Source organism: Equus caballus, chromosome 6, assembly GCF_041296265.1.
Source record: "Equus caballus isolate H_3958 breed thoroughbred chromosome 6, TB-T2T, whole genome shotgun sequence".
NCBI lineage: Eukaryota > Metazoa > Chordata > Mammalia > Perissodactyla > Equidae > Equus > Equus caballus.
The window spans coordinates 31,120,770-31,137,934 of record NC_091689.1 but is presented as its reverse complement, the minus strand read 5'-3'; positions in this window follow the sequence as shown (position 1 = coordinate 31,137,934).

Below are 17,165 nucleotides of genomic sequence, written 5' to 3'. Positions count from 1 at the left end.
CCCCCTAGGCTGTAAGAGCACTGTGCAGAGCGAGTTGTTTCTTAGCTTCCCAAAGAGCTGGAAGCAAGATGCTGTGGGGCCCAACTCGCCCTTTGGAAGGAAGCCTGCACGTTGTGCCTTTCAGCTCTAGGGCAATGGAGCACACCCAGAGCAGAAGTCCTACTTCAGCCAGATGAGTCCTGCAAAGAAACTGCGTTTCACAGGCCTTTGGAAGAGATGTTCCCGGTAGGCTATAAGAGAACTGTGCAGAGCGAGTTGTTTCTTAGCTTCCCAAAGAGCTGGAAGCAAGATGCTGTGGGGCCCAACTCGCCCTTTGGAAAGAAACCTGCACGTTGTGCCTTTCAGCTCTAGGGCAAAGTAGCACACCCAGAGCAGAAGTCCTACTTCAGCCAGATGAGTCCTGCAAAGAAACTGCGTTTCACAGGCCTTTGGAAGAGATGTTCCCACTAGGCTGTAAGACCACTGTGCAGAGCGAGTTGTTTCTTAGCTTCCCAAAGAGCTGGAAGCAAGATGCTGTGGGGCCCAACTCGCCCTTTGGAAGGAAGCCTGCACGTTGTTCCTTTCAGCTCTAGGGCAATGGAGCACACCCAGAGCAGAAGTCCTACTTCAGCCAGATCAGGCCTGCAAAGAAACTGCGTTTCACAGGCCTTGGGAAGAGATGTTCCCGGTAGGCTGTAAGAGCACTGTGCAGAGCGAGTTGTTTCTTAGCTTCCCAAAGAGCTGGAAGCAAGATGCTGTGGGGCCCAACTCGCCCTTTGGAAAGAAGCCTGCACGTTGTGCCTTTCAGCTCTAGGGCAAAGTAGCACACCCAGAGCAGAAGTCCTACTTCAGCCAGATCAGGCCTGCAAAGAAACTGCGTTTCACAGGCCTTTGGACAAGATGTTCCCCGTAGGCTGTAAGAGCACTGTGCAGAGCGGGTTGTTTCTTAGCTTCCCAAAGAGCTGGAAGCAAGATGCTGTGGGGCCCAACTCGCCCTTTGGAAAGAAGCGTGCACTTTGTGCCTTTCAGCTCTAGGGTAAAGTAGCACACCCAGAGCAGAAGTCCTACTTCAGCCAGATCAGGCCTGCAAAGAATCTGCGTTTCACAGGCCTTTGGAAGAGATGTTCCCGGTAGGCTATAAGAGCACTGTGCAGAGCGAGTTGTTTCTTAGCTTCCCAAAGAGCTGGAAGCAAGATGCTGTGGGGCCCAACTCGCCCCTTGGAAAGAAGCCTGCACGTTGTGCCTTTCAGCTCTAGGGCAAAGTAGCACACCCAGAGCAGAAGTCCTACTTCAGCCAGACCAGCCCTTCAAAGACACTGTGTTTCACAGGCCTTTGGAAGAGATGTTCCCGGTAGGCTGTAAGAGCACTGTGCAGAGCGAGTTGTTTCTTAGCTTCCTAAAGGGCTGGAAGCCAGATGCTGTGGGGCCCAACTCGCCCTTTGGAAAGAAGCCTGCACATTGTGCCTTTCAGCTCTAGGGCAATGGAGCACACCCAGAGCAGAAGTCCTACTTCAGCCAGATCAGGCCTGCAAAGAAACTGCGTTTCACAGGCCTTTGGAAGAGATGTTCCCGGTAGGCTGTAAGAGCACTGTGCAGAGCGAGTTGTTTCTCAGCTTCCCAAAGAGCTGGAAGCAAGATTCTGTGGGGCCCAACTCGCCCTTTGGAAAGATGCCTGCACGTTGTGCCTTTCAGCTCTAGGGCAAAGTAGCACACCCAGAGCAGAAGTCCTACTTCAGCCAGATCAGGCCTGCAAAGAAACTGCGTTTCACAGGCCTTTGGAAGAGATGTTCCCGGTAGGCTGTAAGAGCACTGTGCAGAGCGAGTTGTTTCTTAGCTTCCCAAAGAGCTGGAAGCAAGATGCTGTGGGGCCCAACTCGCCCTTTGGAAAGAAGCCTGCACGTTGCGCCTTTCAGCTCTAGGGAAAAGTAGCACACCCAGAGCAGAAGTCCTACTTCAGCCAGATCAGGCCTGCAAAGAAACTGCGTTTCACAGGCCTTTGGAAGAGATGTTCCCGGTAGGCTGTAAGAGCACTGTGCAGAGCGAGTTGTTTCTCAGCTTCCCAAAGAGCTGGAAGCAAGATGCTGTGGGGCCCAACTCGCCCTTTGGAAAGAAGCCTGCACGTTGTGCCTTTCAGCTCTAGAGCAAAGTAGCACACCCAGAGCAGAAGTCCTACTTCAGCCAGATCAGGCCTGCAAAGAAACTGCGTTTCACAGGCCTTTGGAAGAGATGTTCCCCCTAGGCTGTAAGAGCACTGTGGAGAGCGAGTTGTTTCTTAGCTTCCCAAAGAGCTGGAAGCAAGATGCTGTGGGGCCCAACTCGCCCTTTGGAAGGAAGCCTGCGCGTTGTGCCTTTCAGCTCTAGGGCAATGGAGCACACCCAGAGCAGAAGTTCTACTTCAGCCAGATGAGTCCTGCAAAGAAACTGCGTTTCACAGGCCTTTGGAAGAGATGTTACCGGTAGGCTATAAGATAACTGTGCAGAGCGAGTTGTTTCTTAGCTTCCCAAAGAGCTGGAAGCAAGATGCTGTGGGGCCCAACTCGCCCTTTGGAAAGAAGCCTGCACGTTGTGCCTTTCAGCTCTAGGGCAAAGTAGCACACCCAGAGCAGAAGTCCTACTTCAGCCAGATGAGTCCTGCAAAGAAACTGCGTTTCACAGGCCTTTGGAAGAGATGTTCCCACTAGGCTGTAAGACCACTGTGCAGAGCGAGTTGTTTCTTAGCTTCCCAAAGAGCTGGAAGCAAGATGCTGTGGGGCCCAACTCGCCCCTTGGAAGGAAGCCTGCACGAGGTGCCTTTCAGCTCTAGGGCAATGGAGCACACCCAGAGCAGAAGTCCTACTTCAGCCAGATCAGGCCTGCAAAGAAACTGCGTTTCACAGGCCTTGGGAAGAGATGTTCCCGGTAGGCTGTAAGAGCACTGTGAAGAGCGAGTTGATTCTTAGCTTCCCAAAGAGCTGGAAGCAAGATGCTGTGGGGCCCAACTCGCCCTTTGGAAAGAAGCCTGCACGTTGTGCCTTTCAGCTCTAGGGCAAAGTAGCACACCCAGAGCAGAAGTCCTACTTCAGCCAGATCAGGCCTGCAAAGAAACTGCGTTTCACAGGCCTTTGGACAAGATGTTCCCCGTAGGCTGTAAGAGCACTGTGCAGAGCGAGTTGTTTCTTAGCTTCCCAAAGAGCTGGAAGCAAGATGCTGTGGGGCCCAACTCGCCCTTTGGAAAGAAGCGTGCACTTTGTGCCTTTCAGCTCTAGGGTAAAGTAGCACACCCAGAGCAGAAGTCCTACTTCAGCCAGATCAGGCCTGCAAAGAATCTGCGTTTCACAGGCCTTTGGAAGAGATGTTCCCGGTAGGCTATAAGAGCACTGTGCAGAGCGAGTTGTTTCTTAGCTTCCCAAAGAGCTGGAAGCAAGATGCTGTGGGGCCCAACTCGCCCCTTGGAAAGAAGCCTGCACGTTGTGCCTTTCAGCTCTAGGGCAAAGTAGCACACCCAGAGCAGAAGTCCTACTTCAGCCAGACCAGCCCTTCAAAGACACTGTGTTTCACAGGCCTTTGGAAGAGATGTTCCCGGTAGGCTGTAAGAGCACTGTGCAGAGCGAGTTGTTTCTTAGCTTCCTAAAGGGCTGGAAGCCAGATGCTGTGGGGCCCAACTCGCCCTTTGGAAAGAAGCCTGCACATTGTGCCTTTCAGCTCTAGGGCAATGGAGCACACCCAGAGCAGAAGTCCTACTTCAGCCAGATCAGGCCTGCAAAGAAACTGCGTTTCACAGGCCTTTGGAAGAGATGTTCCCGGTAGGCTGTAAGAGCACTGTGCAGAGCGAGTTGTTTCTCAGCTTCCCAAAGAGCTGGAAGCAAGATGCTGTGGGGCCCAACTCGCCCTTTGGAAAGAAGCCTGCACGTTGTGCCTTTCAGCTCTAGGGCAAAGTAGCACACCCAGAGCAGAAGTCCTACTTCAGCCAGATCAGGCCTGCAAAGAAACTGCGTTTCACAGGCCTTTGGAAGAGATGTTCCCGGTAGGCTGTAAGAGCACTGTGCAGAGCGAGTTGTTTCTGAGCTTCCCAAAGAGCTGGAAGCAAGATGCTGTGGGGCCCAACTCGCCCTTTGGAAAGAAGCCTGCACGTTGTGCCTTTCAGCTCTAGAGCAAAGGAGCACACCCAGAGCAGAAGTCCTACTTCAGCCAGATCAGGCCTGCAAAGAAACTGCGTTTCACAGGCCTTTGGAAGAGATGTTCCCCCTAGGCTGTAAGAGCACTGTGCAGAGCGAGTTGTTTCTTAGCTTCCCAAAGAGCTGGAAGCAAGATGCTGTGGGGCCCAACTCGCCCTTTGGAAGGAAGCCTGCACGTTGTGCCTTTCAGCTCTAGGGCAATGGAGCACACCCAGAGCAGAAGTCCTACTTCAGCCAGATGAGTCCTGCAAAGAAACTGCGTTTCACAGGCCTTTGGAAGAGATGTTCCCGGTAGGCTGTAAGAGCACTGTGCAGAGCGAGTTGTTTCTTAGCTTCCCAAAGAGCTGGAAGCAAGATGCTGTGGGGCCCAACTCGCCCTTTGGAAAGAAGCGTGCACTTTGTGCCTTTCAGCTCTAGGGTAAAGTAGCACACCCAGAGCAGAAGTCCTACTTCAGCCAGATCAGGCCTGCAAAGAATCTGCGTTTCACAGGCCTTTGGAAGAGATGTTCCCGGTAGGCTATAAGAGCACTGTGCAGAGCGAGTTGTTTCTTAGCTTCCCAAAGAGCTGGAAGCAAGATGCTGTGGGGCCCAACTCGCCCCTTGGAAAGAAGCCTGCACGTTGTGCCTTTCAGCTCTAGGGCAAAGTAGCACACCCAGAGCAGAAGTCCTACTTCAGCCAGACCAGCCCTTCAAAGACACTGTGTTTCACAGGCCTTTGGAAGAGATGTTCCCGGTAGGCTGTAAGAGCACTGTGCAGAGCGAGTTGTTTCTTAGCTTCCTAAAGGGCTGGAAGCCAGATGCTGTGGGGCCCAACTCGCCCTTTGGAAAGAAGCCTGCACATTGTGCCTTTCAGCTCTAGGGCAATGGAGCACACCCAGAGCAGAAGTCCTACTTCAGCCAGATCAGGCCTGCAAAGAAACTGCGTTTCACAGGCCTTTGGAAGAGATGTTCCCGGTAGGCTGTAAGAGCACTGTGCAGAGCGAGTTGTTTCTCAGCTTCCCAAAGAGCTGGAAGCAAGATGCTGTGGGGCCCAACTCGCCCTTTGGAAAGAAGCCTGCACGTTGTGCCTTTCAGCTCTAGGGCAAAGTAGCACACCCAGAGCAGAAGTCCTACTTCAGCCAGATCAGGCCTGCAAAGAAACTGCGTTTCACAGGCCTTTGGAAGAGATGTTCCCGGTAGGCTGTAAGAGCACTGTGCAGAGCGAGTTGTTTCTTAGCTTCCCAAAGAGCTGGAAGCAAGATGCTGTGGGGCCCAACTCGCCCTTTGGAAAGAAGCCTGCACGTTGCGCCTTTCAGCTCTAGGGTAAAGTAGCACACCCAGAGCAGAAGTCCTACTTCAGCCAGATCAGGCCTGCAAAGAAACTGCGTTGCACAGGCCTTTGGAAGAGCTGTTCCCGCTAGGCTGTAAGAGCACTGTGCAGAGCGAGTTGTTTCTTAGCTTCCCAAAGAGCTGGAAGCAAGATGCTGTGGGCCCCAACGCGCCCTTTGGAAAGAAGCCTGCACGTTGTGCCTTTCAGCTCTAGGGCAAAGTAGCACACCCAGAGCAGAAGTCCTACTTCAGCCAGATCAGGCCTGCAAAGAAACTGCGTTTCACAGGCCTTTGGAAGAGATGTTCCCGGTAGGCTGTAAGAGCACTGTGCAGAGCGAGTTGTTTCTCAGCTTCCCAAAGAGCTGGAAGCAAGATGCTGTGGGGCCCAACTCGCCCTTTGGAAAGAAGCCTGCACGTTGTGCCTTTCAGCTCTAGGGCAAAGTAGCACACCCAGAGCAGAAGTCCTACTTCAGCCAGATCAGGCCTGCAAAGAAACTGCGTTTCACAGGCCTTTGGAAGAGATGTTCCCGGTAGGCTGTAAGAGCACTGTGCAGAGCGAGTTGTTTCTGAGCTTCCCAAAGAGCTGGAAGCAAGATGCTGTGGGGCCCAACTCGCCCTTTGGAAAGAAGCCTGCACGTTGTGCCTTTCAGCTCTAGAGCAAAGGAGCACACCCAGAGCAGAAGTCCTACTTCAGCCAGATCAGGCCTGCAAAGAAACTGCGTTTCACAGGCCTTTGGAAGAGATGTTCCCCCTAGGCTGTAAGAGCACTGTGCAGAGCGAGTTGTTTCTTAGCTTCCCAAAGAGCTGGAAGCAAGATGCTGTGGGGCCCAACTCGCCCTTTGGAAGGAAGCCTGCACGTTGTGCCTTTCAGCTCTAGGGCAATGGAGCACACCCAGAGCAGAAGTCCTACTTCAGCCAGATGAGTCCTGCAAAGAAACTGCGTTTCACAGGCCTTTGGAAGAGATGTTCCCGGTGGGCTGTAAGAGCACTGTGCAGAGCGAGTTGTTTCTTAGCTTCCCAAAGAGCTGGAAGCAAGATGCTGTGGGGCCCAACTCGCCCTTTGGAAAGAAGCCTGCACGTTGTGCCTTTCAGCTCTAGGGCAAAGCAGCACACCCAGAGCAGAAGTCCTACTTCAGCCAGATCAGGCCTGCAAAGAAACTGCATTTCACAGGCCTTTGGAAGAGATGTTCCCGGTAGGCTGTAAGAGCACTGTGCAGAGCGAGTTGTTTCTTAGCTTCCCAAAGAGCTGGAAGCAAGATGCTGTGGGGCCCAACTCGCCCTTTGGAAAGAAGCCTGCACGTTGTGCCTTTCAGCTCTAGGGCAAAGTAGCACACCCAGAGCAGAAGTCCTACTTCAGCCAGATGAGTCCTGCAAAGAAACTGCGTTTCACATGCCTTTGGAAGAGCTGTTCCCGCTAGGCTGTAAGAGCACTGTGCAGAGCGAGTTGTTTCTTAGCTTCCCAAAGAGCTGGAAGCAAGATGCTGTGGGGCCCAACGCGCCCTTTGGAAAGAAGCCTGCACGTTGTGCCTTTCAGCTCTAGGGCAAAGTAGCACACCCAGAGCAGAAGTCCTACTTCAGCCAGATCAGGCCTGCAAAGAAACTGCGTTTCACAGGCCTTTGGAAGAGATGTTCCCGGTAGGCTGTAAGAGCACTGTGCAGAGCGAGTTGTTTCTCAGCTTCCCAAAGAGCTGGAAGCAAGATGCTGTGGGGCCCAACTCGCCCTTTGGAAAGAAGCCTGCACGTTGTGCCTTTCAGCTCTAGGGCAAAGTAGCACACCCAAAGCAGAAGTCCTACTTCAGCCAGATCACGCCTGCAAAGACACTGTGTTTCACAGGCCTTTGGAAGAGATGTTCCTGGTAGGCTGTAAGACCACTGTGCAGAGCGAGTTGTTTATCAGCTTCCCAAAGAGCTGGAAGCAAGATGCTGTGGGGCCCAACTCGCCCTTTGGAAAGAAGCCTGCACGTTGTGCCTTTCAGCTCTAGAGCAAAGTAGCACACCCAGAGCAGAAGTCCTAGTTCAGCCAGATCAGGCCTGCAAAGAAACTGCGTTTCACAGGCCTTGGGAAGAGATGTTCCCCCTAGGCTGTAAGAGCACTGTGCAGAGCGAGTTGTTTCTTAGCTTCCCAAAGAGCTGGAAGCAAGATGCTGTGGGGCCCAACTCGCCCTTTGGAAAGAAGCCTGCACGTTGTGCCTTTCAGCTCTAGGGCAAAGTAGCACACCCAGAGCAGAAGTCCTACTTCAGCCAGATGAGTCCTGCAAAGAAACTGCGTTTCACAGGCCTTTGGAAGAGATGTTCCCACTAGGCTGTAAGACCACTGTGCAGAGCGAGTTGTTTCTTAGCTTCCCAAAGAGCTGGAAGCAAGATGCTGTGGGGCCCAACTCGCCATTTGGAAGGAAGCCTGCACGTTGTGCCTTTCGGCTCTAGGGCAATGGAGCACACCCAGAGCAGAAGTCCTACTTCAGCCAGATCAGGCCTGCAAAGAAACTGCGTTTCACAGGCCTTGGGAAGAGATGTTCCCGGTAGGCTGTAAGAGCACTGTGCAGAGCGAGTTGTTTCTTAGCTTCCCAAAGAGCTGGAAGCAAGATGCTGTGGGGCCCAACTCGCCCTTTGGAAAGAAGCCTGCACGTTGTGCCTTTCAGCTCTAGGGCAAAGTAGCACACCCAGAGCAGAAGTCCTACTTCAGCCAGATCAGGCCTGCAAAGAAACTGCGTTTCACAGGCCTTTGGACAAGATGTTCCCCGTAGGCTGTAAGAGCACTGTGCAGAGCGGGTTGTTTCTTAGCTTCCCAAAGAGCTGGAAGCAAGATGCTGTGGGGCCCAACTCGCCCTTTGGAAAGAAGCGTGCACTTTGTGCCTTTCAGCTCTAGGGTAAAGTAGCACACCCAGAGCAGAAGTCCTACTACAGCCAGATCAGGCCTGCGAAGAAACTGCGTTTCACAGGCCTTTGGAAGAGATGTTCCCGGTAGGCTATAAGAGCACTGTGCAGAGCGAGTTGTTTCTTAGCTTCCCAAAGAGCTGGAAGCAAGATGCTGTGGGGCCCAACTCGCCCCTTGGAAAGAAGCCTGCACGTTGTGCCTTTCAGCTCTAGGGCAAAGTAGCACACCCAGAGCAGAAGTCCTACTTCAGCCAGACCAGCCCTTCAAAGACACTGTGTTTCACAGGCCTTTGGAAGGGATGTTCCCGGTAGGCTGTAAGAGCACTGTGCAGAGCGAGTTGTTTCTTAGCTTCCTAAAGGGCTGGAAGCCAGATGCTGTGGGGCCCAACTCGCCCTTTGGAAAGAAGCCTGCACGTTGTGCCTTTCAGCTCTAGGGCAATGGAGCACACCCAGAGCAGAAGTCCTACTTCAGCCAGATCTGGCCTGCAAAGAAACTGCGTTTCACAGGCCTTTGGAAGAGATGTTCCCGGTAGGCTGTAAGAGCACTGTGCAGAGCGAGTTGTTTCTTAGCTTCCCAAAGAGCTGGAAGCAAGATGCTGTGGGGCCCAACGCGCCCTTTGGAAAGAAGCCTGCACGTTGTGCCTTTCAGCTCTAGGGCAAAGTAGCACACCCAGAGCAGAAGTCCTACTTCAGCCAGATCAGGCCTGCAAAGAAACTGCGTTTCACAGGCCTTTGGAAGAGATGTTCCCGGTAGGCTGTAAGAGCACTGTGCAGAGCGAGTTGTTTCTCAGCTTCCCAAAGAGCTGGAAGCAAGATGCTGTGGGGCCCAACTCGCCCTTTGGAAAGAAGCCTGCACGTTGTGCCTTTCAGCTCTAGGGCAAAGTAGCACACCCAAAGCAGAAGTCCTACTTCAGCCAGATCACGCCTGCAAAGACACTGTGTTTCACAGGCCTTTGGAAGAGATGTTCCTGGTAGGCTGTAAGACCACTGTGCAGAGCGAGTTGTTTATCAGCTTCCCAAAGAGCTGGAAGCAAGATGCTGTGGGGCCCAACTCGCCCTTTGGAAAGAAGCCTGCACGTTGTGCCTTTCAGCTCTAGAGCAAAGTAGCACACCCAGAGCAGAAGTCCTAGTTCAGCCAGATCAGGCCTGCAAAGAAACTGCGTTTCACAGGCCTTGGGAAGAGATGTTCCCCCTAGGCTGTAAGAGCACTGTGCAGAGCGAGTTGTTTCTTAGCTTCCCAAAGAGCTGGAAGCAAGATGCTGTGGGGCCCAACTCGCCCTTTGGAAAGAAGCCTGCACGTTGTGCCTTTCAGCTCTAGGGCAAAGTAGCACACCCAGAGCAGAAGTCCTACTTCAGCCAGATGAGTCCTGCAAAGAAACTGCGTTTCACAGGCCTTTGGAAGAGATGTTCCCACTAGGCTGTAAGACCACTGTGCAGAGCGAGTTGTTTCTTAGCTTCCCAAAGAGCTGGAAGCAAGATGCTGTGGGGCCCAACTCGCCATTTGGAAGGAAGCCTGCACGTTGTGCCTTTCGGCTCTAGGGCAATGGAGCACACCCAGAGCAGAAGTCCTACTTCAGCCAGATCAGGCCTGCAAAGAAACTGCGTTTCACAGGCCTTGGGAAGAGATGTTCCCGGTAGGCTGTAAGAGCACTGTGAAGAGCGAGTTGTTTCTTAGCTTCCCAAAGAGCTGGAAGCAAGATGCTGTGGGGCCCAACTCGCCCTTTGGAAAGAAGCCTGCACGTTGTGCCTTTCAGCTCTAGGGCAAAGTAGCACACCCAGAGCAGAAGTCCTACTTCAGCCAGATCAGGCCTGCAAAGAAACTGCGTTTCACAGGCCTTTGGACAAGATGTTCCCCGTAGGCTGTAAGAGCACTGTGCAGAGCGGGTTGTTTCTTAGCTTCCCAAAGAGCTGGAAGCAAGATGCTGTGGGGCCCAACTCGCCCTTTGGAAAGAAGCGTGCACTTTGTGCCTTTCAGCTCTAGGGTAAAGTAGCACACCCAGAGCAGAAGTCCTACTACAGCCAGATCAGGCCTGCGAAGAAACTGCGTTTCACAGGCCTTTGGAAGAGATGTTCCCGGTAGGCTATAAGAGCACTGTGCAGAGCGAGTTGTTTCTTAGCTTCCCAAAGAGCTGGAAGCAAGATGCTGTGGGGCCCAACTCGCCCCTTGGAAAGAAGCCTGCACGTTGTGCCTTTCAGCTCTAGGGCAAAGTAGCACACCCAGAGCAGAAGTCCTACTTCAGCCAGACCAGCCCTTCAAAGACACTGTGTTTCACAGGCCTTTGGAAGGGATGTTCCCGGTAGGCTGTAAGAGCACTGTGCAGAGCGAGTTGTTTCTTAGCTTCCTAAAGGGCTGGAAGCCAGATGCTGTGGGGCCCAACTCGCCCTTTGGAAAGAAGCCTGCACGTTGTGCCTTTCAGCTCTAGGGCAATGGAGCACACCCAGAGCAGAAGTCCTACTTCAGCCAGATCTGGCCTGCAAAGAAACTGCGTTTCACAGGCCTTTGGAAGAGATGTTCCCGGTAGGCTGTAAGAGCACTGTGCAGAGCGAGTTGTTTCTTAGCTTCCCAAAGAGCTGGAAGCAAGATGCTGTGGGGCCCAACTCGCCCTTTGGAAAGAAGCCTGCACGTTGTGCCTTTCAGCTCTAGGGCAAAGCAGCACACCCAGAGCAGAAGTCCTACTTCAGCCAGATCAGGCCTGCAAAGAAACTGCATTTCACAGGCCTTTGGAAGAGATGTTCCCGGTAGGCTGTAAGAGCACTGTGCAGAGCGAGTTGTTTCTTAGCTTCCCAAAGAGCTGGAAGCAAGATGCTGTGGGGCCCAACTCGCCCTTTGGAAAGAAGCCTGCACGTTGTGCCTTTCAGCTCTAGGGCAAAGTAGCACACCCAGAGCAGAAGTCCTACTTCAGCCAGATGAGTCCTGCAAAGAAACTGCGTTTCACATGCCTTTGGAAGAGCTGTTCCCGCTAGGCTGTAAGAGCACTGTGCAGAGCGAGTTGTTTCTTAGCTTCCCAAAGAGCTGGAAGCAAGATGCTGTGGGGCCCAACGCGCCCTTTGGAAAGAAGCCTGCACGTTGTGCCTTTCAGCTCTAGGGCAAAGTAGCACACCCAGAGCAGAAGTCCTACTTCAGCCAGACCAGCCCTTCAAAGACACTGTGTTTCACAGGCCTTTGGAAGAGATGTTCCCGGTAGGCTGTAAGAGCACTGTGCAGAGCGAGTTGTTTCTTAGCTTCCTAAAGGGCTGGAAGCCAGATGCTGTGGGGCCCAACTCGCCCTTTGGAAAGAAGCCTGCACGTTGTGCCTTTCAGCTCTAGGGCAAAGCAGCACACCCAGAGCAGAAGTCCTACTTCAGCCAGATCAGGCCTGCAAAGAAACTGCGTTTCACAGGCCTTTGGAAGAGATGTTCCCGGTAGGCTGTAAGAGCACTGTGCAGAGCGAGTAGTTTCTTAGCTTCCCAAAGAGCTGGAAGCAAGATGCTGTGGGGCCCAACTCGCCCTTTGGAAAGAAGCCTGCACGTTGTGCCTTTCAGCTCTAGGGCAAAGTAGCACACCCAGAGCAGAAGTCCTACTTCAGCCAGATCAGGCCTGCAAAGAAACTGCGTTTCACAGGCCTTTGGAAGAGCTGTTCCCGCTAGGCTGTAAGAGCACTGTGCAGAGCGAGTTGTTTCTTAGCTTCCCAAAGAGCTGGAAGCAAGATGCTGTGGGGCCCAACTCGCCCTTTGGAAAGAAGCCTGCACGTTGTGCCTTTCAGCTCTAGGGCAAAGTAGCACACCCTGAGCAGAAGTCCTACTTCAGCCAGATCAGGCCTGCAAAGAAACTGCGTTTCACAGGCCTTTGGAAGAGCTGTTCCCGCTAGGCTGTAAGAGCACTGTGCAGAGCGAGTTGTTTCTTAGCTTCCCAAAGAGCTGGAAGCAAGATGCTGTGGGGCCCAACGCGCCCTTTGGAAAGAAGCCTGCACGTTGTGCCTTTCAGCTCTAGGGCAAAGTAGCACACCCAGAGCAGAAGTCCTACTTCAGCCAGATCAGGCCTGCAAAGAAACTGCGTTTCACAGGCCTTTGGAAGAGATGTTCCCGGTAGGCTGTAAGAGCACTGTGCAGAGCGAGTTGTTTCTCAGCTTCCCAAAGAGCTGGAAGCAAGATGCTGTGGGGCCCAACTCGCCCTTTGGAAAGAAGCCTGCACGTTGTGCCTTTCAGCTATAGGGCAAAGTAGCACACCCAAAGCAGAAGTCCTACTTCAGCCAGATCACGCCTGCAAAGAAACTGCGTTTCACAGGCCTTTGGAAGAGATGTTCCCGGTAGGCTGTAAGACCACTGTGCAGAGCGAGTTGTTTATCAGCTTCCCAAAGAGCTGGAAGCAAGATGCTGTGGGGCCCAACTCGCCCTTTGGAAAGAAGCCTGCACGTTGTGCCTTTCAGCTCTAGAGCAAAGTAGCACACCCAGAGCAGAAGTCCTACTTCAGCCATATCAGGCCTGCAAAGAAACTGCGTTTCACAGGCCTTGGGAAGAGATGTTCCCCCTAGGCTGTAAGAGCACTGTGCAGAGCGAGTTGTTTCTTAGCTTCCCAAAGAGCTGGAAGCAAGATGCTGTGGGGCCCAACTCGCCCTTTGGAAAGAAGCCTGCACGTTGTGCCTTTCAGCTCTAGGGCAAAATAGCACACCCAGAGCAGAAGTCCTACTTCAGCCAGATGAGTCCTGCAAAGAAACTGCGTTTCACAGGCCTTTGGAAGAGATGTTCCCACTAGGCTGTAAGACCACTGTTCAGAGCGAGTTGTTTCTTAGCTTCCCAAAGAGCTGGAAGCAAGATCCTGTGGGGCCCAACTCGCCATTTGGAAGGAAGCCTGCACGTTGTGCCTTTCAGCTCTAGAGCAAAGTAGCACACCCAGAGCAGAAGTCCTACTTCAGCCAGATCAGGCCTGCAAAGAAACTGCGTTTCACAGGCCTTTGGAAGAGATGTTCCCACTAGGCTGTAAGAGCACTGTGCAGAGCGAGTTGTTTCTTAGCTTCCCAAAGAGCTGGAAGCAAGATGCTGTGGGGCCCAACTCGCCCTTTGGAAGGAAGCCTGCACGTTGTGCCTTTCAGCTCTAGGGCAATGGAGCACACCCAGAGCAGAAGTCCTACTTCAGCCAGATGAGTCCAGCAAAGAAACTGCGTTTCACAGGCCTTTGGAAGAGATGTTCCCGGTAGGCTATAAGAGAACTGTGCAGAGCGAGTTGTTTCTTAGCTTCCCAAAGAGCTGGAAGCAAGATGCTGTGGGGCCCAACTCGCCCTTTGGAAAGAAGCCTGCACGTTGTGCCTTTCATCTCTAGGGCAAAGGAGCACACCCAGAGCAGAAGTCCTACTTCAGCCAGATGAGTCCTGCAAAGAAACTGCGTTTCACAGGCCTTTGGAAGAGATGTTCCCACTAGGCTGTAAGACCACTGTGCAGAGCGAGTTGTTTCTTACCTTCCCAAAGAGCTGGAAGCAAGATGCTGTGGGGCCCAACTCGCCCTTTGGAAGGAAGCCTGCACGTTGTGCCTTTCAGCTCTAGGGCAATGGAGCACACCCAGAGCAGAAGTCCTAGTTCAGCCAGATCAGGCCTGCAAAGAAACTGCGTTTCACAGGCCTTTGGAAGAGATGTTCCCCCTAGGCTGTAAGAGCACTGTGCAGAGCGAGTTGTTTCTTAGCTTCCCAAAGAGCTGGAAGCAAGATGCTGTGGGGCCCAACTCGCCCTTTGGAAAGAAGCCTGCACGTTGTGCCTTTCAGCTCTAGGGCAAAGTAGCACACCCAGAGCAGAAGTCCTACTTCAGCCAGATGAGTCCTGCAAAGAAACTGCGTTTCACAGGCCTTTGGAAGAGATGTTCCCACTAGGCTGTAAGACCACTGTGCAGAGCGAGTTGTTTCTTAGCTTCCCAAAGAGCTGGAAGCAAGATGCTGTGGGGCCCAACACGCCATTTGGAAGGAAGCCTGCACGTTGTGCCTTTCAGCTCTAGGGCAATGGAGCACACCCAGAGCAGAAGTCCTTCTTCAGCCAGATCAGGCCTGCAAAGAAACTGCGTTTCACAGGCCTTGGGAAGAGATGTTCCCGGTAGGCTGTAAGAGCACTGTGAAGAGCGAGTTGTTTCTTAGCTTCCCAAAGAGCTGGAAGCAAGATGCTGTGGGGCCCAACTCGCCCTTTGGAAAGAAGCCTGCACGTTGTGCCTTTCAGCTCTAGGGCAAAGTAGCACACCCAGAGCAGAAGTCCTACTTCAGCCAGATCAGGCCTGCAAAGAAACTGCGTTTCACAGGCCTTTGGACAAGATGTTCCCCGTAGGCTGTAAGAGCACTGTGCAGAGCGGGTTGTTTCTTAGCTTCCCAAAGAGCTGGAAGCAAGATGCTGTGGGGCCCAACTCGCCCATTGGAAAGAAGCGTGCACTTTGTGCCTTTCAGCTCTAGGGTAAAGTAGCACACCCAGAGCAGAAGTCCTACTTCAGCCAGATCAGGCCTGCAAAGAAACTGCGTTTCACAGGCCTTTGGAAGAGATGTTCCCGGTAGGCTATAAGAGCACTGTGCAGAGCGAGTTGTTTCTTAGCTTCCCAAAGAGCTGGAAGCAAGAGGCTGTGGGGCCCAACTCGCCCCTTGGAAAGAAGCCTGCACGTTGTGCCTTTCAGCTCTAGGGCAAAGTAGCACACCCAGAGCAGAAGTCCTACTTCAGCCAGACCAGCCCTTCAAAGACACTGTGTTTCACAGGCCTTTGGAAGAGATGTTCCCGGTAGGCTGTAAGAGCACTGTGCAGAGCGAGTTGTTTCTTAGTTCCTAAAGGGCTGGAAGCCAGATGCTGTGGGGCCCAACTCGCCCTTTGGAAAGAAGCCTGCACGTTGTGCCTTTCAGCTCTAGGGCAATGGAGCACACCCAGAGCAGAAGTCCTACTTCAGCCAGATCTGGCCTGCAAAGAAACTGCGTTTCACAGGCCTTTGGAAGAGATGTTCCCCCTAGGCTGTAAGAGCACTGTGCAGAGCGAGTTGTTTCTTAGCTTCCCAAAGAGCTGGAAGCAAGATGCTGTGGGGCCCAACTCGCCCTTTGGAAGGAAGCCTGCACGTTGTGCCTTTCAGCTCTAGGGCAATGGAGCACACCCAGAGCAGAAGTCCTACTTCAGCCAGATGAGTCCTGCAAAGAAACTGCGTTTCACAGGCCTTTGGAAGAGATGTTCCCGGTGGGCTGTAAGAGCACTGTGCAGAGCGAGTTGTTTCTTAGCTTCCCAAAGAGCTGGAAGCAAGATGCTGTGGGGCCCAACTCGCCCTTTGGAAAGAAGCCTGCACGTTGTGCCTTTCAGCTCTAGGGCAAAGCAGCACACCCAGAGCAGAAGTCCTACTTCAGCCAGATCAGGCCTGCAAAGAAACTGCATTTCACAGGCCTTTGGAAGAGATGTTCCCGGTAGGCTGTAAGAGCACTGTGCAGAGCGAGTTGTTTCTTAGCTTCCCAAAGAGCTGGAAGCAAGATGCTGTGGGGCCCAACTCGCCCTTTGGAAAGAAGCCTGCACGTTGTGCCTTTCAGCTCTAGGGCAAAGTAGCACACCCAGAGCAGAAGTCCTACTTCAGCCAGATGAGTCCTGCAAAGAAACTGCGTTTCACATGCCTTTGGAAGAGCTGTTCCCGCTAGGCTGTAAGAGCACTGTGCAGAGCGAGTTGTTTCTTAGCTTCCCAAAGAGCTGGAAGCAAGATGCTGTGGGGCCCAACGCGCCCTTTGGAAAGAAGCCTGCACGTTGTGCCTTTCAGCTCTAGGGCAAAGTAGCACACCCAGAGCAGAAGTCCTACTTCAGCCAGATCAGGCCTGCAAAGAAACTGCGTTTCACAGGCCTTTGGAAGAGATGTTCCCGGTAGGCTGTAAGAGCACTGTGCAGAGCGAGTTGTTTCTCAGCTTCCCAAAGAGCTGGAAGCAAGATGCTGTGGGGCCCAACTCGCCCTTTGGAAAGAAGCCTGCACGTTGTGCCTTTCAGCTCTAGGGCAAAGTAGCACACCCAAAGCAGAAGTCCTACTTCAGCCAGATCACGCCTGCAAAGACACTGTGTTTCACAGGCCTTTGGAAGAGATGTTCCTGGTAGGCTGTAAGACCACTGTGCAGAGCGAGTTGTTTATCAGCTTCCCAAAGAGCTGGAAGCAAGATGCTGTGGGGCCCAACTCGCCCTTTGGAAAGAAGCCTGCACGTTGTGCCTTTCAGCTCTAGAGCAAAGTAGCACACCCAGAGCAGAAGTCCTAGTTCAGCCAGATCAGGCCTGCAAAGAAACTGCGTTTCACAGACCTTGGGAAGAGATGTTCCCCCTAGGCTGTAAGAGCACTGTGCAGAGCGAGTTGTTTCTTAGCTTCCCAAAGAGCTGGAAGCAAGATGCTGTGGGGCCCAACTCGCCCTTTGGAAAGAAGCCTGCACGTTGTGCCTTTCAGCTCTAGGGCAAAGTAGCACACCCAGAGCAGAAGTCCTACTTCAGCCAGATGAGTCCTGCAAAGAAACTGCGTTTCACAGGCCTTTGGAAGAGATGTTCCCACTAGGCTGTAAGACCACTGTGCAGAGCGAGTTGTTTCTTAGCTTCCCAAAGAGCTGGAAGCAAGATGCTGTGGGGCCCAACTCGCCATTTGGAAGGAAGCCTGCACGTTGTGCCTTTCGGCTCTAGGGCAATGGAGCACACCCAGAGCAGAAGTCCTACTTCAGCCAGATCAGGCCTGCAAAGAAACTGCGTTTCACAGGCCTTGGGAAGAGATGTTCCCGGTAGGCTGTAAGAGCACTGTGAAGAGCGAGTTGTTTCTTAGCTTCCCAAAGAGCTGGAAGCAAGATGCTGTGGGGCCCAACTCGCCCTTTGGAAAGAAGCCTGCACGTTGTGCCTTTCAGCTCTAGGGCAAAGTAGCACACCCAG